Here is a 25,088-nt window from a genome sequence, read left to right on the forward strand (position 1 = left end):
TGTCAAAGGGCTGATGGGCTTCAAGGTCCAGGGAAATTAGCTTTAGCCCCCCTCTTTCTGCGTCTACCTCTACGCGTCCCACGACCACTCCCACCCTTGGGTTCACGGGGGTGGAGGGCAGTCAGGAGGCGGGGTTACCTCTCCCGCGACCCGGGTTCTCCCCCGGAGCCCCCAGAGGGGCTATTTTTAGTGGTAGCCGCGCGCTCCAGCCGCCCCGGGCGGAGCTGCGGGGCCGCCGCGGCCGCCGCGCGCAGGGAAGCCTCGGGCTCTCCGCGCATTGTCAGGGACGGCGGGGGATCCGCGGACCCGGCCCGTTCCCGGGGCTGAGCCGCCAGGTGGGCGGGTCCGAGGCCCGAGGGGCCCCGCGGGGAAGCGGCGGGAGGGTTTTTCTCCCCACATCCCGAAGAAAGTGCCCGGCGGCGGGCGCGGCGCTCCCCGGCCGGCGGCGGGCGCGGGGTGGTCTCTGCGGGAGGAAGTTCCCGGGCGCGGCGGCTGCGTCACAGGGGGGCTGGGACCGCGCGGTGGGCTGGCGCGGCCGCGGCGACCCCGGGGCCGGGCGCTGGGCGGCGCTGGCTGCCGCTGGCCCGGCTGCGCGCGGGGCGGCGCTGGAGGCGGCTCGGTCCGCGCCCCGGAGGCGGAGAGGAGGAGGGCTGCGGGGCAGGGGCGTTAGCTGCGTCCCGGCTCCGAGCCCGCGAAGAGGGCGAGAGGGAGGCGCCGCCGTGGCCGCGGCCGCAGTGCTCCGGGCGCGACGAGCCATGAGCAGCGGCCCCGCGGGCGACCCCGCTGTCGCTGGCCGCCGCTGAGCCCGGCCGGGAGGCACCTCGCGGCGCCCCAGCACCCTCGGCGGCCGACACCCTCGCGCCCAGAGGTAAGGGCGGGACCGCGGAGGGATGGAGAAGGGCGGCCCGCAGGGGACCGCGGGGCTCGGTCCGCTAGGTGCGCCGGGGCCAAGGCTCCCCCCGCCTGGTCCCTGCCTGCCCCGGCGCTCGGCGGGCGGAGCGCGGTCGCCTGCCCGGCGTGTGGTCCCTGGAGCCCCGCGCTGCCAGCTAGGGCTCGGGGACCCGCCAACCCCTCCCCCACCCATCCCGGGCTTCCGGGCGCGGGTCCCCCGCCTGGCGCCGAGCGCAGCGCGGCCGCCGCAGGTCTGCGGACTCGGGGGGTGGGGGTGGGGGACAGGGGAAAACGGGGCCGCGGCGGGCACGATCGTGGTTCTTTACGATCTTAAAAATCCCGGAGACCCCGGGGCCTGCCCCTTCTGGTGTGCTGTCCCCTTGCCACCCCCGAGCCCCCGAAGTAACACTTTGGTGGCAGAGGAATTTGAAGGTCCCCGAAGGGACCGAGAGCGTGATGCCGCCGCCTGGCAGGACCCGAGGGGAGACCGGGCTGAGCCGCGGCGGGCCCCGCGGGCCAGGTGTCTAGGCCCGGGGCTGAGGCCAGGGCGCTGCGGGAGCCCCGACCGGGCGCGCTGGCCTTTCCCCTCTCCAGCCGGTTCCCGGGAACGAGGCGCTCAGGGATGCAGCGGGCACCGCGGCAACCTCGGGATGCGCTCCGTGGGCGCTCATTTCTTTCTTCCCTCCCTCGGCCCGGTCCCCCCCCCCGCCCCCCCCGCCGGCCGGTGCGCCTCCGACTCCGGTTCCTTCGGAACAGAGGCGCCCAGCCCGCATCCGAGGACGGGTGGCTCAGGGTTAGGGCCGAACTGCACCTGGTTTCAGATTCTTTTAAAGCATTGAAAACTCCCAGCAAACCAGTGGGGAACCCCTCCCAAGTCCCTGTGCTCCCTAAAGTGAGAAAGAGGCACCCGCCCGTCCTGCGGGAGCGCTGGCGCGGGTGGAGGGAGGCTCCGTGGCCGGAGGTATAGGTGGAGAAAATGGCAGCCCTGCCCGAGCCGCACGCTCCTCGCCAGCCCTCCCAGATGGGGCCCATGCAGCCTCCGCACGGGCCACACTCGGGCCTGGTCTGTGCACTCGTCTCCTAAGGCGTGCACAAGACTTCTCCACAGACAGGTCCTTCACAATGCCCTCGAGGTGAGAGAGCAGAAGCAGGGGTCCCCCTTTAGGTGGGCACCACACTGAACCGTCGCCAGGGCCAGTCTTTACAGGACGTGCACATTCTCTCCCTGTGTTTTAAATGATTTGTGTAAACTCCAAGTGAAAGTTGGACTTCACAAAATTTGCTCAGCTTTTGTGAAGTTCCATGGGTTGGACGTGTAGACATAGATTAACGGACTAGATGTATACAGCTGTAATCTGTGATGTTTGCATTTCTCTTCCACTTGTTGAAATAGGGGTGTAGGAACCCTGGTTTGCTTTACTTGGGAGTCATTAACTTAAACACTCTAGGTTAGCTCGTTTGTTTGTTTTTGAGGGGAAGATGGGGCAGGCCTGCAAGGATGGATATGTTTTATGGTTCAGGGAAGAGATGTTGACCATGGATAGGGCCCACTGACAGCAGTCATATCAGAGAGCATGTTTAACAGTTTTCTTAGTAATAGAATTATCAAAGCCTTTGTTAATGGTACTAATTCCTTATTCCTCAGATTGACTAAGCACTTAATGCAATGTGTTTTTAGAAGACGATGCTTTTAGTGAAAAAAAGTACACGGACTGTAAGAGAAAAGAATGAATCATTTTCCACTTATATGAAGTTTATCAGTTTATCTTTTAAAAAGAATGCAAAGTTAGCCATATTTTAACTTCTAAGATATCCATCCAGTTTTTACCAAATTGTCGTTATGGTTTTTAAATGGTGTGTAGTATTTTTAAGTTATAGTCACCAATAGCATTTTAATAAAGCGCAAGTTTAAAAAATGGGTGGAAATTTATAACTATTTTGTGCAGCATTGTGTTAATGATTTAATATGGTACTATAATATAGTCTAGCTGCTCTAGGTACCTGACACACATTATCGCAGACTCACAACAAACCCTTAAGGTAGATGATGCCATCCACATTTCACATAATAAAGAGGCTCAGAGTGTGTGACTTGCCCAAGACCATTCAGCTAAATTAATGCTTGAATGAAGCCAAGCCTTTTTAGCCTTAATGATGTACTTTTCCATTATCCAAAGCTCCCTCTTTCTTTTTCCTACATAACTGTATTGTTAACATTATGGCTGTATGAAAAAAACCGAGGTCAAGGAAGTAAAGTCACCTGTCCAGGATTTTTCATGTAACTAGTATATAGCAGAATTCATATTTGGAATCAGGGCCATCTGTTTCCCAAACCTTGCCACTGATCTCTATTAAATGACCGATTAAGAGCTTAACCTAATGGACATGTCACTTCTGCTCATCAGCTGTTCTCATTCACATGACAGTGATGGACTGATGGACTATATACATTACACTTTCAAAGACTAGCTGTATCTCCACCCCTGGATCACTTATGAAAGCATGTTGCAAACAGCAAGGGTAAAATTACTGTGGAGGCATCCTTGAATCCACTTTATCTTAAAATATAAATCATCCTAGATTGGCATGGGGTAAAGAGCATAGTCTCAAGATAAGAAAAGCTGATATCAAATTCTGGCTTTACTGCATGGTCGCAGTGCCAGCTAATTCACACTATTCAATTTCTACGAGCCCCAGTTTCCTCATATGTAATGGGATTCATAAAGCCTACCTGGTGGGATCATTGTTAGGATTAAATGTAATATTGCATAAAAAAGCAGTTCCTGTCACCTCGTAGGTGCTTAGTAAGTGGGACGGATGAATACCCCTGTATCCTGGTTAGTCCTAATTGAAATTTCTGCTGTATTTCACTTTTTGTATATTTCATGTGTATATAGTGATTCGTCACTGCTGTCTGTGATTCACTCTTCATATGGCTGCAGAAAGGTCTTATCCGGTTTTTAGCATCTTTGACTTTTGAATCACATTCTTTTTTCATAGTACTGACTTATACATGTTTACTCACCTTTTGTAGTTTTTCCTTTGTTCCACTCTGCACATTTTTTAGAACTTTACTAGCCGTGTTTCAATCGGTTGGAATTTGTATTTTTTGGCAAAAACACTTTCCTGTTTTCTGCCTCTCCTGATTTCTCAGCCTTGCTTATCTCTTGTGGAAGGCACCATGACAAACCCAGAGTCTGCCCACCACACACCCCACCCTTAACTGAACCTCTACTGGCTGAAATTCTGCATCTCCCTCGAGGCCCACCCTAAATGCTACATCCTATCTGAGCTCATGCACCTTGCATTTTAAGTTCTTTTTTCACTTTTAATTCAGGCAACAACATGTACCCCTCATGCATTAAAACAATTTTTGTTTTGTTTTGCTTTTTTAGTGATTTGCCTAAGGAATATCCTATGAAAGACTATAAACTCTGAGGACAAGGACATTTTTCTATTTCTTTACAACTTCTGCTTTGTATAAAACTTATATGGTTTCTACTTCCTGACCGAAAGATGAGTCAGATCTTCTGAGAGAGATTCTTAAAGTAATTAGGAAAGACACTCAAATTATTTATCTCTGGTACATGATTGTTAGTGGCACCCTCCTCTTTATTTTGAGACTTGTCCATCGCAGCCTTCTCCACCAGTGTGACTGGCATTCCATTTACTGGAAGGGCATAGTTCTTAAACAAAGCCTTGGCCATTAGGTACCATGTAAGATGGTGCATTTTCATGAGTAAATTGCTCCCATGATGATACGATAACTGCCTTAGATGTAGGTATATTGAGCACGCCAACAATGTTTGAGTGTTTGGCCTTTTAGATGGGCTAACAGTCCAGATGGACCTCTTTAATTAGGAATCAGATTTATCTGAAGGAACATTTACCTTAGAAGGTTGAGAGAATAAGAAAGGAGGATTTCAAACCCCTTTGCTTGGAAATAAAATTAACAGTGGCACAGTGTGTTGGCTACAACCAGAAGTGACCTTAATGAGAGAATTAGCACAGAGAAAAGACCCAGACAGTCTCACCACAAATATGAGAGGTGAAAGAAATAAGAAGGAGGAGTTAAAAGCAGTGAAGCACGACTGTAGTACCATATGGCAGGCCTGCTTGATGTTGCTCATTCTCGGACTATAGAAATAGGAGGTAGGGGGCATGCATGACTCTCAACATTGATGTTTCTAGCTCTCCCTCTCCCTTTCTGTCTCTGAAATCAATAAAAACATATTAAAAACAAAAAGAGAAGAAATAGGAAAGAGACTGGGGGGTCAAGGTGGGCAAGAGAAACTAGTGTGGCCTTGAACTTCTAGTACAGTAATGTACTCCCATTTGATTCCAGGGCTGGCACAGACGGACCGGAGGGGTAATTTCAGAGCTTTGCTTAAAGTAGTTTGTCAAAAGCATATTGAAAGTTTTCTTAATAGTCAAAGGTAGAGAATAACTGAACTCTTTTCCAATATCAGGCATGAAACAAATAACCCAGGCTACCATAGAAGTCTAACACACTGTCACAGATTCTAAGAGTGAATTTAGGATTATTCTCTGGTGTTGGATGGGTGTCCTTTTAAAATATGGTTCTGTAGTTTACAGTGTATCTAACTGTGAATGGCAGTTGGTAGAGAAATGACAGTATGGGTTCAGAAAGTGAATAGAGTTCAGAAAAGAAAAGGGAGAATTGGCAAAATTAAAAATTTTTAAGCGAAATGATTTAAAGCTTAGGGAAGTAGCTGAAAGGGTTTCAAATGACTGAAGTCTTTTGAGTCAAAGGAATCCAGGAGAACTATATGTTCTTTAAAGAAATGCTCTAAGGACTCAGAAGAAAAAAGAAGAAAAAAAGCTATTCCCATACTGGACAAGGGTAGGAAGGTAGAGCCAAGAGGAGACTTCCTTGTGCTAAACCAAAAAACTGCCCCAATGGCTTGCAACCCTGGAAAGAATATAATGGAGCTCGTAGAAAAGTGCTTTTCAACCTTTCTTTCATGATTGCTCTCCCTCCCCAAGCCTATTTTAGATGAATTAGAATGTCATAGATACATTACATATCTGTTTATGTAATGTGGTCTTAGGGCAGGCTACAAACCATTATTTAAGAGCTTTTTACCCTGCTCCCCAGAACCAGTTTTCCGCACAGGCAAGATCACCCCCCTATTGGTGTAACCTGATTCTGTATTGTTAGAAACTCCCCAAAGAGCCATATGGAGTAAAAGACATGAAGAATAGTATATATATTTGTATGGATGCATATGATACATTCATTAACAAATTCTCTGGAATTAGATTGCTTTTATTTGCCTTATAAAAAGGCATACATTATTGGCTCTTAAGCTGAAATACATATGTGAAAAATATAAGGCTTCTTATTGTCCCGGTTGTACCTTGGCAAAATTATTAAATTCATAAAGTTATCTTCCCAAGCCTCCTCTACCCACATTCTTATTTTTCCAGGACGGGAAGCCTTCCCCAGACTTTAAATGCTCAACATCCTTTATTTACTTGTCTTATGCTGGGAAGACTCTGATATTAGCCATTCATGTGACTGGTCAATTATATAAATATAAGTGAGTTTGTCCTTATTAGAGCATTTATATTTTAAGCCACTTATTTATAAATGCGAAACAGTATGTTTCCTATCAAAGGGATTTTCGCTCATAACAAGTAGATATTTGGGGAGGGTGGGGCTTCTGAAGTCATTCGGAGCTTTTCATTTTCGGTTCCGTGCTTCGGGTCCCGGGGGAGCATCAGCCTGGGCCCTGCTGTCTAAGCTCGGGCGGCGTGAGGGCTAGAGGAGCCCGGTTTCTCTGCACTATACGGGCTCCTTTCAGCGGTTGGAGCCTGCTGCCTCTTGCTTCCTCCCTTCCCCCTAAAACAGCTCATCTTATCCTCCAGGTTTTATCTTAATCAAATTGACCTTCTCCCTTTCCTTTACCCCACACTTCAGAAGTGTCTTTGCTTTTCAGCATCTTTTTCCTTAGTTTGATTTTAAGAGCTGCAGTGAACTTCCATGAGGGCAGAGGCCGTATTGGCCGTATCTGTCTGTCTGTCTTACTTCTGTGTGCACAGCACCTGCACGGTGCCTGGGACATAGCTACTCAAGAAAGAGTTGTGGATTAAATATTAATGATATTAATGATATATTTTATAGTAACGTTTCTAACCTACCATTTTGGGCTGTATCCATTTCCTTTTCTGTTATTTTTAATTCTGGTAATGAAATTTGACATTGCAATTAGAAGTTGTCCTTCTTAGTAGAGTCATGAAATATATATACAAAGATATTTCTATATGTGATTAGAAATTAGGGACAGGTATTTTATAAAATATAAAGTCAGGACAGCAAAGTAAATCCTATGGAAAAGTCACTAAATAAGCTAAATATATGGAAACTCATGGGTCCTGTGAGTTTTCCCTGTGTATCTGAAGAATTTGTCAAATCATTAAAAATTACTAACTAGTCTTTCTCAAATATCTTAGAGATTTATGAAAATTAGAAACAGGTTCAAATATCTTTTTTAAAAATGGGAAAGATATAACCTATAGATCTTGCTTGTGGAAAATACTATAGAAAATTATTTAGCTAATAACACCTTGTATTTTAAAAATAAATATGAGGTTAGCTTCATTAGGAAAACACTGTCAGGCTAATTCATATTATCTCCCTTGACATTAGCAAGGTTATATCCTTAATGTTCTTTTCAGCAAAGTTAGGAATTATTGTCCTGCACATACAACATTCTAGTTAATGCACAATCATGTGGATCCCTAACCAGAAAGTAGTTAAAGTTGAGAAGCTGGCAACTGGAGGTATGTCTAGGGTTTGGACCTGAGTTGCGTGTTTAGCATTTTATCTAAGGGTCTGGTTGCATAATAGAAAACATGTATCTGGTATTTCTATACCTGGCTCCATGGCAGAGAGAGCAACATGGTGTGGAAGCAAGGATTGGAAATGAGCTTGGCAAAATGAAATGAAAGAAAATAAAATAATTAAAAAGGAAATAGTGAAAACTAAGCAATGAAATTCATTTAAGGTAAGTACAGGGTTGTACCTGGAAGAAAAACAAATAAACCAACCATACAAATATACTAGATTTTTGTTTGTTTTGTTTGGTTCATTTCTGTATCACTGATATTTAGAATAATACCTAATATGTAGCAAAGGATCAGTGAATATTTGTTTAATGAATAAATGAATGAAGCACAAGATAGAGAAAGGCTAACTATATGCCATGAACGCAAAAGTAAAATTATTCTTAAGAAGATGATGGTAAATAACTAGTAGACTGAATTGACTGTTAGAAAAAACTTTTGGGACAAATCATTTATGAGGATATGTTAAAGTTTTATTTCAGTCTTATATAAAAGAGGAAAGGTTTCTAATACTCCAGTTCAAAAATTCATTCATACTAGGGACATTTTATAGGAATAGTGGATAGTTAGATATCATTGTTAGACTAGATAAAAATGTGGGTTCAAGGTCACTAGACTCTTGACTGCAGTTGACAATTGACTTGGTGTCTCTTTAACTGGTTTCCACTGGCAAGTCTTATCCCCAGTCAACATTATACAGGAGGCTAGCTAGTGCAATAAACGGGGGGGGGGGGGGGACACACACGACATAAATATTGCAAAGGAAGAACTAAAAATATCCCTTTTTATAAACTTAGGATTAGAAATTAGGATTCTACATCCTAAGGACAGTGAAGAAGACTGACAGAAAAAAACTGATTTATTTGAAATTTGGTGTTGAAAGAGACCTCTATCCTGAACCAGAAAGACAAACAGGTGGGTCTCAGAACAAATTAAGCCTGAAACTTTGCTGGAGGCAAAAATGACACAACTGAAGCTGTCCTACCTAGGGCACATTATGAGAAGGCAGAGTTCTTTAGAAAAAGCAATAATGAAAAATAGAAGGGAACAGGAAAAGAGAAAAACCAGATAGGAGTCTACAGCAGCTGAGCAGGGCTGTTGAGGACAGAACTTTATGGACATCACTCATTGATTGAGTCACCAGGAGTTGGGGCCAACTCAGCTACACATACCACGCATCCTAAAGAGTCTGCAAAGCAACGACTAAAAATAAGTGCCACACTCCTCTTTGATTGACATCCGGCTATTTAAAATTTACAAACAAAATATTAGAAGTAAGTCTGTTTTAGTCCGCCCTTGTACATAAATGTGAAGATTTTACTTATCTTGAAAGGGTACCTAATAATATAATCACATTAATAATATAATCACATTAACTTTTTTTTTTAACTTGAGAGCTTTCCCCATAAATGTGAATGCAACAAACAGAACAGCCTACTGTTGACCTAATTAAATAATTAGGAGTAAATCAATTAAAACTAATTATTTCCAGCATCCCTTTTACTTGTTAGTTCCACATCCGGGATTATAATGTGGGGAGCAGAAACATGGCTATTTAGCGTGTATTAAATGTTTTGAATATAAAAAAAAACCTTTTTTATTGCTCCAAATTTAGAACATAATCTTAAAGCAACATTTTTAAATGTCTTTGGATAACAATATAGATGCCCAGTGATAATGAAAGGTCATACTGGTGGTTGGCTTATTAACTAGAAACAACTAAATCAGATGGTACTTAAGAAATCTCAGAATTTTAATTTCTCTAGAGGCCAAGAATCTCTTATTTTGCTTTTTGCTCTCAGTTATTTATAAATTTGAAATATCAAAAAACACAAAAACAAGAAAGTTAATTGTCCCTTCTGAAAGAACACATTTGGATTGGGTGAGGAAATAACTTTTGTCATCTGGGTAGAATATACAGTAAGTAAATAATTTATAGCTTCATATTGAGAAAGGGCCATCTCAAAAATAATTTTTCTTTCTGAGTTACCAGTTATCTATTCTATTAAGCTACTTTAAATTTTATCAATATGTGCTACTTATTATATAAATCACATAAGCTAAACAATGGTGGATGACATAGTGTTAAACTTCAGTTTTCAAGATAACATTTTATAAAGTATGTGATTATACTCTTATTTGAGTGTTAAAAAGAATAAAATATATTTATGTATAGAGATATGATACATAGGTTTAAATTATCACATGATAGTATTTTGCCAATAGTATTCATAATTACTTAATTTTAATGTTAATCCCAGGTCTTAAAATTAATTATCTTGAATTACAATTTACATTGTCACTTAAAAGAGAACTGTGACATTCATGGTTTCACTTACTGCAGCAGTGCCTGAAATATACAACCATTAAAGAAACAGGCTAATTATAACTAGTTATGATTCAATGTGTTGAACATATCTACAGAAACTTAAATTTTTAGTGTAAATAATGATCTGACTTATGAGACAAATATAAGGAATTTAGTAACTTCCCTTAAATAGACATCCTATTAGAGAACGCTTAGTCATGCATGAACTAAAATACATTTTAACAGCTTTATTGAGATATAATTTACTTACTATAACACTGATCTGTTTAAAGAATACAATTAAATACTTTTTAGTGTAATTATAGAATTTTGCAATCGTTACCATAATTTAATTTTGAAATATTTTCATTGCCCTAAAAAAAGATTGTACCCATTAGCTATCACTACTCACTATACTCTTGACTTCACCCAAGCACTAGACAGCCTCTAATCTATATTCTGAATCTATAGCTTTGTCTATTCTAGACATTTTATATAAGTGATATCATACAATATGTGACCTTTTTTGTAACTTGCTTCTTTCACGTAGCACATATTCAAGGTTTATCCATGTGTCAAGTTATACCATGTATCAATATGTTATTCCTTTTCATTGCCAGGTAATATTCCATTTTATGGATATACTGTATTTTCTTTATCCATTCATTAATTGGTGGACACAGGTTGTTTCCACTTTGGGGCTTTGAGGAATAGTTCCCCTAATAACATTCAGATACAAGTTTTTTTTGTGGACATATGTTTTCATTTCCTTTGGATAAATATGTATAAAAGTGGAATAGCTGGATCATATGGTATCTCTGTGTTTACCATTTTGATGTAAATGAGGTATAATTTTTGCATCATCTCTCCAACTAGAATAAAGTCAAAGCTAAGACATTTAAACAAAATTATTTGATTTGTCCCGGTATTCCTCATTATCAGGAACATCAACCGAACACTGAATTTTATATAATTCCATTGTACTTTGCAAAGTACTATTAAAGCACTACTAAATTACCATGGATTAAAGTTCTGGTTAAGAAATCTAGAAAGGGCAGATGAAGGCTAACCAGATAGCTATTTGCATATTTTTTGGTTCCTTATTCTTAGTGACCTGAATACTACCCATAAACTCCAAGTTTCCCTTTTGTGAATTGATTTCCCTTTTTTTGTTGGGGGACACTGGGGCAATAAATATTTTTCATATTCCCTTATTCTAGATATTTATAAGTATTTATTAGCTTCTGCCTGGGATGTGTGAACTCCATTCATTTGAGGCTTTAGAATCCTGTTAATTTCTCTCTGGAAAGAGGCAAGGCACCTTTAAAAGTAAAACATCTTTCGTTGGTTCTGTTGCCTGGGATGGTGATGGAGGGACTATCTCGATAAACTGTAGATTTCTATCTGTTTTGGTCTATTTAGAACTATTCTTTTAATTCACCATCAGACCAAGACCTGGCAAAATTTTCCCTTAATTTCTCTTAACTCCTTATGAAATCATCCAGGCATATTTTCCCTTATTTTTTTCACTTCAATGGAATCCACTTGTTTCAGAAGGTGTTCTCTTAGCACACAAAGGACAAATTCCTGTGAGCACTTAGCCTTCACTCTTAGAGGTGTTCTAAGCCACTGAGAAGCTGTAGGTCTAGTAGGGGGCCCAGGAACTCACTGACCGCAACAGCACAACACTATAAATAACCACTTACAGACACAGGCAAATAGAAAACCTCTGAACCAATTCCTACATGCAACTTTAACTGTAAGGCAAATGCAAATACAAATGCAGAAATGTGCACAAACTCGGTGCAAGCAAAACACAAAGCGACTTGAGACTTGTGAATGCTGTCAAAGGGTAATTTTCAGAAAGTTACGCATGACTCTTAAATATAAAATGACATGTCAAAGAGCTACTCAGTTCCTTGATGAAGGAGCTGGCGGGGTGGCAAAGTGGGTTCCAAGAGCGTTCAGGAATTATTTGAAAAACTTAGAACAACACTGCTAGGTTAGATACAAAACTAAGCAATGTCCTTCAGGCCAGTGAAAAACATAATGTTTTGGGTTTGCTTACTCACTGGACAAAAGACAAGTCGATTTAATCAGTAGTAATTAGCAAGTTAAAGAAAAGTATATTTCCCTAAATCATCCTTGGAGGGGCCAGTAAAACAGTTCTTCAGTATTACAATGAAAGGATAGTCTGCCTTTCCTTTGCCTCATTCCCGTTTTAGACACCATTTTTCTTAACAATGCATGCTTGCTCATTCTAAAGTTTCCTTTTAAGGGCTTTGGTTGTTTCTTAGTAATATAACAGACATTTAGTTGTGGAATGTGCCAAATATGAAACACTGGCCATGGGAGTTCTCAAACTTAAAACATGGGACAGAAACTTTGGGTTCTGTGCTTGACTTTCTTTTCTGGGCATCCCTTATGTCACTCAGTTATCAAAATACCTCTTTAATCTCCTCCTGGGAAGGGGTTCTGTTTTAACTCCAACCCCAAGTTTATTCAATTTTAGGGCCCAAGCTATCAACTTAGATGGTAAATCATCTTAAACCCAGCAGAACAAGAGTCCTTTCAGATGACCATTAGACTTTGACATTCAAGCGCTCAAATAGCTGTGGATCAGCAAAAAAAAATTAAAAAATCCAAGAGTAGGAGAGATACACAGAGGATCTCAATAGCTTAAATGCCCTGAAGTTCCTTGATCCAGAGGCTGCCAACAGCTTCTGTTCCTTTTGAGATGAGTAACTCCCCACGGGACCTCCAAGAACCACCACAACAGGGATTGGCCAACCGTGGCCCAGGTAGTTTGGGCCTCCAGTGTGTTTTTGTATGGCCCACTTGCTGAGATTGGTTTTTAAATTTTTGAAGGGTTTAAAATATTTTTAAAAGAATATGCAACGTAGACCAGATGTGACCTGTAAGGCCTAAATATTTACTATCTCTCCCTTTATAGAACAAGTCCACTGATCCTGCATTTAAAAACAACATTGATAGCTGTGTCATTAGCATGTATCAAAGTTTTATAGCAAATTTCTTGTAAGGTAAAAGCTCTCTAGTAGGCTAATTCAAAGATTTTCTCTTGGTAGGAACATTTTATAGGAAAAGAGAATGGTTAGAAAAATGTTAGATTTGACATCAAAAGAAAATAATATTTGGTTAAAGGCCATTGAACTCCTGGTTGACAGCTGGCCAACTGCCTGAGTGATAACTAATTTCCCAGTTTCTTGATGTCATTAAAGTTCATGAGACTCAATTACTTAGGCATGTATCAGGAACACTGATTTCTTTCTGAGAGGAGGTTGCAAGTTATACAGATTTGGGACACTTTTTTCTTTTGTAATGTAAGTAATCTGTTAGTATATTTTAAAAGCATACACTGGAATGCAGTAAAAGAAAAGCAGACTCTAGGGATCTTCTGATGCCACACTAACTCTTACAGTTTAATTTAAGGCTACATAACTAATAGGGAGGTGAAAAACTTGGGAGAGAGAGAGAAGACCATCACAGAGGATCAGAGCATTGGAAAATTGCATCTGTGTGGGACAAATGGAAAACATTGGCATGTTTCGGCTAAGATGAGAACAAGGTGAAGTTTCATAATTACTTCCAAGGGTATGAAGGGCTCTCCAACTGAATATTGTGATTGTACATCTCTTCTGAAAAGAGAAGTTTCACCTGTGGCCTAAGGATTTAAAAAGAAGAATTATCTGACATCAAGTCATCAGCCTTTCCACAAATTTTCATAGAGGCTGAGTCTCTGGGAGATTTCAAAGCCACGGTAGAGTTGGTGCTCTCTGCCGTGGGTTGAGTATGATCTTGCCTAAAGGTTGAGCCAGGTAACCCCTTGAGATGAGACATGTTTTTTAATTCAGGACCATACAGGCTGCAGAGTACCACCAGATAGGCTGTCCTTTGATACTAGAAACCAGCCACTGTCCCTGGGACTTAACTGTGATAGAGAGGTTAGGGTAAGCAAATATACAGGTGACAAAGATAAGGAGAACAGGGAAAATATGTGCAAGTATTTCAATATCTGGAGAGGAAAACAATTAAAAATATGGCTCATAAGGCAAAGATCTGGAGGAGGGGAAGGAGCCATTTATATGTGAGGAAAGAGAGATCCAAGCAGAGGGAACACTAGTAAAAAGGCATATCCCTGGCATGGGGGAGGAACAGCAAGAAGGCCCGAAGGCCAGAGTGGGTGGAGGGCCCTGAGCGAGGGCAAGAGTAGTCATTATTTAGAGAGGGTGTGCTGGGCTCATTAAGTGATTTGTCTGCCTCTATGCTGAGCGAGAGGAAGTTCCATTACAGGGTTCTGAGCAAGTGAGATTCATAATCTGACTTGAGTTTTCAAAGGATCGCTTTGGCTGCAGTGTAGAGAAACCATTAGCCAACTTTTTAGCTTCAGGGCCTTTCTATTCTTTTTTTTTCTTTTTCATTTCTATTTGTTGATTTTAGAGAGAGAGGGAGGGAAGAAAGAGAGAGAGAAACGTTGATTCGTTTTCCACTTATTTACGCATTCATTGGTTGCTTCATTGATGCCCTGACGGGATCAAACCTGCAGCCTTGGTGTATCGGGGCCATGCTCTAACCAGCTGGGCTCCTCAGCCAGGGCAGGGCCTTTGCACTCTTAAAAAATTATTGAAGACCCTGAAAAGCTTTATGTGGGTTACTTTTAGGCACTTTCCATGAATAGTAAATATAGAGGAACATGCAGTAAATGGTATTTTTCAGAATCCAGAAGCTTCCCAGGAGAGAAGCCTTGCTCCTGTTTTCTTAATTAAATAATGAGCTTGATAATTGTCATTTACTGCCAGGTACTTTTCCAAGTGTACATCACTTAAAGAGGTTGGCACAGAGCTAGATTTCAAACCGAGGTCTTTCTGGCTATAAAATCTGCATCGTAACTACCACATTATGTTGTACAAAATGGTGAGTGGAGGTGACTTTTATTTTTATTTTTTAGATTGTGACTGCTTATGACTAAACTTAGAGTCTGGGGAGTGCAGATGTTCAGTGAGGTAATATATACATACAAGGTAATAATGGGTATTTTTATTCATTTTACTCTTGGCATATAGTCTTTTGGACGAAGGACTTCATATCACCTTGAATGTACAAAACAACTGTAATCACTTCATAGAGAAGAGAATTTGCACACCTTACCTTTGAATTTTGTATTAAAGTGTCCGTGCCCTAAGTAGGAGCATATCCCATGGTTATGAATGGTCCGTCTATATGTGATAGTGGCCTCAGTAAGCAGTGGCCATTGTGGTTTAGAAGAAAGATGCTTGGTATGATGACATTCTGTTTCTGCAAAATTTTCAGGGGACCTAATTTTCAACAGAAGTGAAAAGATTTTTAGACCCACACTGGAGCTGTGCACATAGGACCATATCGCATTAGAGAATTTTATACGCAAAAACAAAAATGTTTTAGGTGAGGCAGTAAAGTGTGTTATTAATGTTAAGCCGCAGATATATTTATAGAGGATTTTAAGGATGTAAGTGTATGACTGAGAACATCTCTCCATTTACTCAGCTGTAATGAGATTTTTCTTTTAATTGAAATATACCATGCTTTCAGAAAGCTCCCTTGTGCCACATCCAAATAAGAGCAGAATAGGTCCCTTATAAGAGGAAACCACAGATCTTGAAAACGGTGGTGTTCCTTGGTGTTCTTTGGCCACACGACTGTTTGGTTTAACTAACGTTTCTGGTAATGGAATTGCTTGAGTCTCAGAATTAGTTTGCTTAGAATTTTTATGTTTCTGCCAGACCTCTTCCTGTTGACATATTCAGACTGAATCAAAATGACTTGCGTGACATCATAAGCAGTGTAAGTATAGCACTTGAAAACAGTCTAAAGCTCTGATATATTAATTAATCTATTTGCGTGTATTTGCTTGGAAACTTGGAATGAAACCTGTTTTAGAATATATTTGTTTTTAGAATATAATATGAAAGTGAGTTAGAAAATATTTGACTTTCATAACATTTTGAAATAGAGTCATTCCCCATCTCTTGACATCTCATACTCCAACTAAGGCATTTATTTAGTGGAAGTGGGGAAGGCAGCCGAAACACAGTATTTTAAAAATAGACAGCTATGTCCTCATTTTTAGAAGGATTATACCAAAGCACCATCACTGTTTTTATATTGGAATCGCCTATGAACAGGAAATCCTCATTCCCTTTCTAAAACTAAGCTGTTGGTATAAAAATTGAACCTGTGTATCCTCAAGCGATAAACTATGAAATATTAAATGTATGAACGCACAGTATGCTGAAAATGGGCACTTTTCCAACAGGAAAATGGACTCTCTGTACTCTCACTTAGCTCTTGGATGAAGTAGATTTTACCCTTTAAATTCTTTAAAGTTATTAACTGCTTGACCAAGGAAATGACGAGCTAAGAGATTCAAAGCCAGAGAGTTAGGACATACTAACAGAAATTTAAAAGAAAACATCTCTAATATAATTACACTCTGAGTATAATATTAATTTAAAAGAGAGCATCTCTAATGTTATAATGTAAGTTAATAGGAAATTTTAAGTAGTATCACTCCCAGTTCCTAAGAAATCATTCTGTAAAGGAAAGTACTCTTTCCTGCTAATTCCCAAATTAAATCAAGAAGGAATTCGGTTTTCAATTTTGTTCTTATTGTTGTCCATGAAATGTTAGGTTTAGTGACTTCGAATAATTGGCTTTAAAACAGATTACCTGGGTTGTACTTGGATTTCTCTACTTGCTGCTGTGTAACCCCAGGCAGGAGAATTAACCTTCTGAGGTCTCCATCTCTTCTGTAGGAGTAAGCTAATAGTGCCTAGAGCCTAGGGATCGGTGTTTGGAGATTAGGTAATGATACACGTGAAGTGACTGACACCGTCTAGGTACGTAGTAAACCTTAGCTCGCGTTGTAATGGAGGTGGGGTTTTCCTTTATCTGCAAAGAGATCTTTGCTGGGTAAGATTAATAAAAATGGACCCCACCAGAACTACACTTCTAATGTTCAGAGCATTTTCTATATTCAGAAAATTCTGGAGGGCTGTCATTGCTATACATGTGACCCGCCTTGTCATGTAAAACTTAATGCTCAGACAACCAGGCCAGAGGCTGGGAGTGCCCAAATGAACAGGCCGCCTCTGCCCTTGCAGAGTTCAGAGTCGGGGAGGGGAGACATGAGTATATAAATAACACAGGGGAGTGAAGGAGTGAACAGAGCAGGTAGGCAAGTGTTGATCTTGGACTGCATATGAAAATACCCAGCCACAGGCTTCCAAAATAGAACAGCACAGTTACGGTCTCAGACCCTTTCAGGTGTTCCAGCAGCATGCTCTTCCCATGGGAGAGTGGGCTGCCTGGGGGGGCCTGTCGGCCTTGACGTGGTGATCTGGGGAGAGGTGGGGTCTGAGGTACGTACTAAAGATATGATTAACCTATTCCTTATTTGATTAAACGGTCAACTCATAGAGTACTGACATAATTTTAAGTACATGAGCTCTACTTTGGGAGGTCTAGATAAAGCTCTGTTTTTTCCTGAAGACCGCAGCTGGTGCTTAGGTTGACTTTTTATCGTAAGAAGAGGAAATAAGATGTTTCTAGGGAAAATAGGTCTTGACCCCGTCTGCATGTTGGAATTACCTGGGAAGTTTTAAAGAGAAACCTCAGGCTTGTCCTGCCCCAGGCATTAGTACTTTGAAAGCTTCCCAGCTGATTCTGATGTGCAGGCAGTGTTGAGAGTCACCGTTCTACCTACACGTGGTTTTGTTTCCTCCAAGATGCTTTAATAAATTTCAGGAGACTAGCTCAGCCCAGATTCTGTCAGCAGGTTTTCCAGCTGGCAGTTCCTAGTTTAACATCAGTCCATGTGTTCTCCCTTTGGAAACACGTGGCACTTTCTGCTGTTTCAGTAAGTGATGTTGATTCCTGAAGAAACACTCATCTGAGGCTCTGGGCAGAGCAGTGGGGAGTGTTCTCTGCTAGCACTGTGCCTTCAGAGAGCAAGTCTCACCCTCAAAACATAATTCACTGTCCTGTTTTCTCATATCTCTCTGGCATGACCAACCCACAGGTTTTGTTCTAGAACCTTCTATTCAGTCATTTAACAGGTTCTTCCTGTATACCCTGAATCTCTCATGCAGCTGTTTGAAGCCTGTTTTTATAGATGAAGTTGAAGCATTTTGTATTTGGTATGTCAGTCTGTCCATATACTTCCATGCTCTTGACTCATCAGTGAGACTTGTGTATTTCTTTTGCTTATTTCAATTTATGTAATGTTTCTGTATAGATTTTGTTTCTACCATTTTGCTCTTTCATTCAACAAACATCTGTTGAATGACAAATATGTGCCAGGCACTCTCCTGGACATTAGAGTCAAAGGAATGTCCAAATCAGTAAAAATTCCCGCCTTCCTTGGACTTACATTCAAGTGGGAGGAGACATACAAGAAATGCATTAGTAATTAAAGTATGTAGTATGTTCAAAGGTGCTAAATGCTATGGAGAAAAATAAGGCAGGACAGGAGGAAAGGGAGTCCTGGGTCTGTGGATGGGGTTGTAATATTACATAGGATTTGCATTATTACTGAAGCAAAGGCTGGTGAAAGCTTCGACCAGAGCGACAGTGTCAGAGATGGTGAAATGTGGTTGGAATCTGGATACGTTTCAGCAAGTCTTGAAGAAAGCCAGGACTGAGATACTCAGATACTGAGAAGAGGAGAATTCCAGGCAGAGTGTGCTGGAAATGCAAAGGCCCTGAGGCAGAAGTGAACCCGGATCTTCAAGAAAGTTAAGAAGGACCAGTGTGGCTGGAGTGAAGAGAGGGCTCTGCCACTGGTCTTGGGGTTGCAGGGAGTGCAGAGTACATAGGGCCTTCTGGGACTTTTGTACAGATTTTTGGCTTTTTCTCTGAGAAATGGTGTTTAGCAGAGGATAAACTCAATAATTTAATAGTATCATGCTGGCTGCTCAGTTGAGACTAATCTACATGGTGGAAGCAAGGAAACCAGTTTATGAGGCTATTGCAATAATCTAGTTGAAAGATGATGGCGTGGACCAGCATGATAGTGATAGAGGCGAGTCAGAAGGGATTGCAGTCTGGATGCATTTTTAGAGGTAGAGTCTGTTGCTTTTATATAAATGTCTAATATTTTCGTCTATTCCTGTTAAAAGATAGAGCCTCGAAGTCTAGTAAGGGACCCGAATAATGCTAGTTCTAACAAACGATTAACTGTCTGACTCTTGAATATCACAAATTCAGTATCATATGGTTTTTAAAAGAATGACAGTATTGTTAATTTGTCCCACTTCTGATTCACCATCCCTTTCCACAGTCCTCACTGTCCCATTTTTCTGCGCTTGTGTGTTTCTCGTCACTTGCCGTTGAGTATCTTGACCCAAGTCATCAATGGTCACTACTGCACTGCTGTTGCTTAGAAAACACCTGTCCTTCTCTTCTTGTGGTCTTTACCTTATTGTATCGTCGGGAGAATGTCACTGAGGCAGTCTCTGAGAGTGGGGAAAGAATATGATACTGGGAATGTCATAAAGGAGCCCAAGGTTCAAAATAAATCAGGCTGAAAACACCTCTTTTCTCACTCTTATCTTCCCTCGCCCAACTCCCCAAACAAGGCAAAGAAAGAAGATTTTCCTTTTCAGCCTCCACGTAGATCTCCTAAGAGGCCTTGTGTGCCTTCTTTGCTTCCACTGTACCCCTAGGCATAATATAGATATTATGAAAAAATGCAGAGTCACAAAAGAAATCTGGTGGTTCTCCTCCCCCAAAGCCAAGTCACCTAAGTCTAAAGTCTGGTGTTCACAGAAATGTTTCTGTTATATATGTTTCACAGCTGGGAGGATTTCAGAATTAGTATGCACTCATTTTTCATTCATTCATTCACTCATTCAGCAACTCTTGAGTACTTTTTTTTTTTTAATGTGCCAGGCACTGTTCTGCATACTGGGAGACAAGAGCAAACAAAACAAAGGCCCGGTTTCTAATGGAATTTACCTTGTAAGCCGGGAGACAGAACTAAAGACACGTAAGCACATATGTAATATCTAATTACGATAATGCTGTTGAGAAGAGTAACTTAGGAGAATGAAAGGGAATGCCGGGATGGTGTGCTACTGGTGGTGACAAGTTAGTATTTTAAATACGGTGACCAGAGAAGGTCTCTCTGATATGACATTTGTGCAGAAACCTACAGGAAGTGAGAGAGTGATCCACGTCCCACATCTGGTTGGAAAAGGCCCCTTGCTGCTGACAGTCCTTAGGTAGTTTTCTTCTCTCTCTATATTTCCAAAGTAACTTCATTCTGTCCCTTGGCTTTAACTACTTCCAATACCCTAATGATTCCCAAATTTACAGCTTCAGGACAGATATTTTTCCCAACTCTAGCCCAATACATCCAGCTGTTTGTGGAGCCCCTCCACTTGGATGTCTGACATTGTAGATGTAACATGTCTCTGACAAAACTCTCCCCATGCCCTCCCCGCATCTGTTCCTTCTGTAGCTTCACTCTCCTTTTAGTAAATGGCAGAACCATCCTTTCTGATTCTCAGAGTCAGAAATCTTGGTGTCATCTCCCTCTGCCTCAAACCGCACATTGATCCATCAGGTAGGTTGTGTTCCTTACATTGGGAAAAACTAGAAAAGGAGGAACTTGGGGAGCTCGGATGAAGAATTGAGGTAAAATACAAAGTAGAGCAGTAGTAGAAGTATCTGAAAGGTGGTATTGGACGATATGAAGAAAACTGAAGCTAAGGGAGCGTGAGCTGTGGAACTCAGGTTGGTGTGAAATCACATCATAAGTCAGATTCCCCTAAAAGAGCTACAGCTTCAGAGTTGCCCCATATGTTGTGTGGATATGTCTTCCCATCAAGAATTAGTTGGCAGAACTAAGGCTGTAGTGCCATGGATTGGAAAGAGACATTAGGTACCCTTGGGAATTCTTTTCATAAAGTCCACTGAGAGCATTTTCTATCCCATACCTCTGAAAGCACTGTGGGACCTGGATGGGGAAGCCAGAAACGCAGAGTCATAAATTTTTTTTTTTTTTCAGAGTCATAATTTTTATTCTATTTATTTATTATTTTATTTTAATTTATCATTATTGTTGAAAGTATTACAGATGTCTCCCCCCCCGTTGATCCCCTCCACCCTGTGTCCGCCCCCGCCCCACTCCCCAGGCCTTCCCCACACTATTGTCTGTGTCCATGGGTTATGCACTTATGCGTGTAAGTTCTTTAATTAAAGCAGTGAACATTTGAAGCTTTTTTTTTTTTTTTTAAAAAAAAAAAAAAAGAAACGAATCCTCTTTGTGGCGTATCTGTGATAAAGCAAAAACACTTTACTGAAACATCAGGGAAGGGAAATTCTAATCATATTCTAGGGGCAAGAGGTGGTTAATAACTGTGTTGGCCAAATGAATTAGAACAAGAACAATGAGAAGGAAGTAAGTAGACACTGGCCTATTTTAACTTGGTGTACGTTTCCCAGTATTCAAATTCCCAGGACAGGAGGATCTTGCTGTTTTGCTACACTGAGTTCCTAGAAATCACACGCATATCCCCCTGAAGGAGATCGGAACAGTGTAAAATTTGGGAATTGCATCCTCCACCCAAGGGCTTAGCACCAAACAAAATATAGGTATATTCAAGCCCGGCCAGTGTGGCTCAGTGGTCAACCAATTCACCCATAGGTCCCTGGTTTGATTCCTGGTCAGGACACAGGCCTGGTGGGTGGCCATGTGGAAGGCAGCCAGTCAATGTTTCTCTCTGTCTCCCTCTCCCTCTTTCTCTAAAATCAATTAAAAAAATATAGGTATATCCAAGAGTACAGCATGAAGGCCTCCTGTGGCTGTGGTAATGTTCTGTTTTTCTAGCTATTTGCAATAAAAGAGTGAGTGTCATACCATAATTCCTTTATAGAGAGACCTGAGTCCTTTCTGACCTTTAAAAAAATCTTTCCTCAGAATGGTCTCTCCCAGTGCCAGATTTTAGGCCAGAGTGTGCACATTGCAAATGTGCCCTGGCTTCACTCCTCAGATAGCAAACCCCCCAAATAGATGTTTTTGCCAATGGATGACAGAGCTCAATTTCCAATAAAGGAGGTTGTTAGAGACAAAAATTATTTCTCTCGTGAGATGGACTGAGCTTGGGCACTGGGATCTGACGGACCTGAGTGGGAAGTTTAGCTGTGCCATTCACAGGCTTTGTAACCTTGGAGGAGTCATTTAATCTCTCTCTGCACATTTCCTCTACTGTCGAGCCAAGATATTACCTACCTCATGGGTTTAACATGGAAGTTAAAAAAAAAAAAAAGCTCAACAGATAACATGCTTAATGCAGGCAATTAATAGGCGCAATAATATAAATCTTCATTGTTATACCTTTCTTTTCCCATTTCACAAAAATGATTCTTTCAAAGTTTGTTTCTTGTGTTTTTATAAAGAATTATTTTTTGGTGATACCTCAAGTTAGAACTAGAGGCTGCGAACACCAAGGAATTCTTACTCTTAATAGTAAACTCCATTTCACACTTATCAAGTTTGATTATTAGCTTTGTTGATAGTATCTTGAGTACTAATTTCCTACCCAGCACTACACAGTTGTCTCTTACACACTTTACAACTCTGCGAAAGAAGCTATACCCTTTTCCCCATTTTAAAGGCGAGGAAACAGAAGGATTTAGTGTCCCCAACCACTATAACATCAGAGTAATACTGTATTAATACGAATGTCTGGTCTTGTCTTAATTACCGGAGATTATCGCTTCCAAAAAAAGTAGAGATTGAGCATGGAAAATATAACCTGTTCCTTATGTCTGTTTCTTCTTTTGCCCTTTCTTATTAATAAAACCAGAGTTCTAGGAGGAGTGGAAGTTCTGTTCCATTTGGGGAAAAGTGAGTGGGTAGAAGCAATACAAAAGCTGAACATTTAACATCATTTATGATCACATGTCGCTGAAGAAAGTCTTATTTGATCACTGCAGATGCTTTGCTCTCCCCTATTTAATAACATGAGCTAAAGAAAAGAAAGGTACAGAATATTTATTAATTCAGCTTAGTTCTTGTTACTATGCCTCCACTCCCTTGGATATTCTTTCTTTAATCCGTTTATATGTTTTTTTTTCCTGTCGCCATGGTGTAAAGCTCATTCCACAATGTGAGAGACCTTATGCTGAAGAAAGTTTTCTTAATGTCAAGTCCCACATTTTCACTTCCACATTTTATCTCGCTGTTACCAAGGCAACCCAAATAATTTCATTTTTCTTTGAAGCTGATACCTTTATAGCTGTTCTGCACTCACGCTGACTCACTCATGTTCTTATGGTTTTGTTGTTTTTTTTTCCTAGTTTAATTCCTGTAACTACTTTCTTTACACAGATGTTTTCTGCTTTTCTGTAGCCATAATAGCTGACGTACTGCTGGTATAATGTTTTGGGGGGTTACAAATCCCACCAAGGATTAAAAAAGTTCTGTGGACCTTCTCACCAGGAAAATAATGCCAGTTTAAGAAATAATAGGTAAAGATACAGTGGGGAAGGCATTGTCTTTTCAATAAATGATGTTTGGAAAATTGGACAGCCACAAGCAAAAAAATGAGACAGGACCACAATCTTACACCAGACACAAAAATCAACTCAACATGGATTAAAGACTTGAACTTAAAACCTGAAACCATAACACTCCTAGAAGAATACACACGGCTCAGATTTTTGACATTGGTCTTGGCAATATTTTTTGGATTTGAGACAAAAGCAAAGGCAACAAAAGCAAAAATAAATGGATGGGACTACGGCAAACTGAAAAGCTTCTGTACAGCAGAGAAGCCATCAACAAAATGAAAAGGCAGCCTGTGGAATGGGAGAAAATATTTGGAAATTACATCTGATAAGAGGTTAATATTCAAAATAGAAAAAGAACTCATACAGCTCAATAGGAAAAAAAAAAGTAATTTGGTTTAAAAAACAGGTAGAGGATCTAAATAGATATTTTTGCAAAGAAGACATACAGATGGCCAACAGCTGCATGGAAAGGTGCTCAGGATCACTAATCAGGGAGATGCAAATCAGAACCACAAGGAGATTTCACCTCATACCTGTTAGAGTGTTTATTACAAGAAACATAAGAAATAGCAAGTGTTGGGGAGGCTGTGGAGAAAAGGGGATCCATGTGCACTCTTTGTGGGAATGTATACTGGTGCAGCCACTGTGGAAAACAGTATGGAGGTTCCTCAAAAGACTAAAAGTAGAACTACCATATGATCCAGAAATTCTACTTCTAGGTATTTATCCAAAGGAAATGAAAACGCTAACTTGCAAATGTACCTGCGCCCCCACGTTCATTGGAGCATTATTACAATAGCCAAGATATGGAAACAACCTAAGTGTTCATCAGTGGATGAACAGATCAAGCAAATATATATGTATATAATTCAGCCATTAAAAAAGATAGAAATCCTGCCATTTGCAACAACGTGGATGGGCCTTATGCAACATGAAAGCATTAAGGTAAATGAAATAAGTGAGAAAAAGACAAATACTATGTGATCTCATGTACATGTGGACTCTCAAAAAAACTGAACTCATAGATATAGAGAACAGATTGGTGGTTACAAGAAGCAGGGAGGAGGTATGAAATGGGTAAGGTAGTCATCAAAAGGTACGAACTTCATTATAAGATAAATAAATCCTGAAGATATAATGTAGAGCATGGTGACTATAGTTAACAATACTCTATTGTATATTTCAAAGTTGATAAGAGAGTAGACCTTAAAAGTTTTCATCGCAAGAAAAACAAATTGTTAACTGTGTGTGGTGATGGATATTAACTAAACTTATTCTGCTAATCATTTCACAATATATACATATATCAAATCATTATGTTGTATACCTAAAGCTAATGCAATGTTGAGTGTCAATTAAAAAAAGAAATAATGGATGGAAATATTGAATAAATAGTACCTAGTGGTACCTCTTATTCTAATCCATTTGGTTCTTGAGTTTTGAATAG

General features: G+C 40.9%; 1 protein-coding gene across 1 annotated transcript in view; it reads left to right on the forward strand.

Moving 5' to 3' along the window:
- The first annotated feature begins 597 nt into the window (after positions 1-597).
- The window catches only part of LRRC8C (leucine rich repeat containing 8 VRAC subunit C), a 73,964-nt gene continuing 49,473 nt past the window's right edge, over positions 598-25,088 (forward strand). The window contains exon 1 of the mRNA XM_081145567.1: positions 598-868. The gene's annotated coding sequence lies outside the window, so the exon portion shown is untranslated. The remainder of the gene's footprint in view (positions 869-25,088) is intronic.

Source organism: Miniopterus schreibersii (assembly GCF_964146895.1).
Source record: "Miniopterus schreibersii genome assembly, chromosome: 8".
Classification (NCBI taxonomy): domain Eukaryota; kingdom Metazoa; phylum Chordata; class Mammalia; order Chiroptera; family Miniopteridae; genus Miniopterus; species Miniopterus schreibersii.